Here is a 1,150-nt window from a genome sequence, read left to right as displayed (position 1 = left end):
TGGTGACTTTACTGCACCTAATTCCAATCTACATGGAAGAAACATCTCAATCCCTGCCATTGGGGCAAACAATTTTGAGCTGAAACCTCAATTAGTTTCTCTAATGCAATAGAATTGCAAGTTTCATGGACTTCCATCAGAAGATCCTTTTTAGTTCTTAACTGAATTCTTGCAAATCTGTGATACTGTTAAGACCAATGGGATTGACCCGAGGTCTACAGGCTTATGCTTTTCCCATTTGCTGTAAGAGACAGAGCTAGAATATGGTTAGACTCTCAACCTAAAGACAGCCCGAACTCTTGGGATAAGCTGGTCACTGCTTTCTTAGCCAAGTACTTTCCTCCTCAAAAGCTTAGTAAGCTTAGAGTGGATGTTCAAACCTTCAGACAAAAGGAAGGTGAATCCCTCTATGAAGCTTCAGAGAGATATAAGGAACTGACCAAAAAGTGTCCTTCTGACATGCTTTCAGAATGGACCATCCTGGATATATTCTATGATGGTCTGTCTGAATTATCAAAGATGTCATTGGACCATTCTGCAGGTGGATCCATTCACCTAAAGAAAACGCCTGCAGAAGCTCAAGAACTCATTGACATGGTTGCAAATAACCAGTTCATGTACACTTCTGAAAGGAATCCTGTGAGTAATGGGACGCCTCAGAGGAAGGGAGTTTTTGAAATTGATACTCTGAATGCCATAATGGCTCAGAATAAAATATTGACTCAGCAAGTCAATATGATCTCTCAGAGTCTGAATGGATTGAAGGAATCATCCAACAGTACTAAAGAGGCATCTTGTGAAGAAGAAGCTTATGATCCTGAGAACCTTGCAATAGCAGAGGTGAATTACACGGGTGAACCCTATGGAAACACCTATAATCCCTCATGGAGAAATCATCCAAATTTCTCATGGAAGGATCAACAAAAGCCTCAACAAGGCTTTAATAATGGTGGAAGAAACAGGTTTAGCAATAGCAAACCTTTTCCATCATCCACTCAACAACATACAGAGAATTCTGAGCAGAATCCATCTAGCTTAGGAAATATAGTCTCTGATCTATCTAAGGCCACTGTAAGTTTGATGAATGAAATAAGGTCCTCCATTAGGAATTTGGAGGCACAAGTGGGCCAGCAGAGTAAAAGAGTCACTG

The 1,150-nt window shown here is 40.5% G+C and overlaps 1 non-coding gene across 1 annotated transcript; it reads right to left on the bottom strand.

The window, feature by feature from the left end:
- Positions 1 to 357: 357 nt before the first annotated feature.
- LOC148567617 (small nucleolar RNA R71) lies at positions 358 to 465 on the bottom strand. The gene has a single exon (XR_015882562.1). It is a non-coding gene; the product is annotated as a small nucleolar RNA R71 (small nucleolar RNA).
- Between the last annotated feature and the right edge of the window lie 685 nt (positions 466 to 1,150).

This window comes from Arachis ipaensis, chromosome B4 (assembly GCF_059453495.1).
Source record: "Arachis ipaensis isolate K30076 ecotype BB chromosome B4, ASM5945349v1, whole genome shotgun sequence".
In the NCBI taxonomy this organism is placed as follows: domain Eukaryota; kingdom Viridiplantae; phylum Streptophyta; class Magnoliopsida; order Fabales; family Fabaceae; genus Arachis; species Arachis ipaensis.
This window is presented reverse-complemented; position numbering and strand designations above follow the sequence as displayed.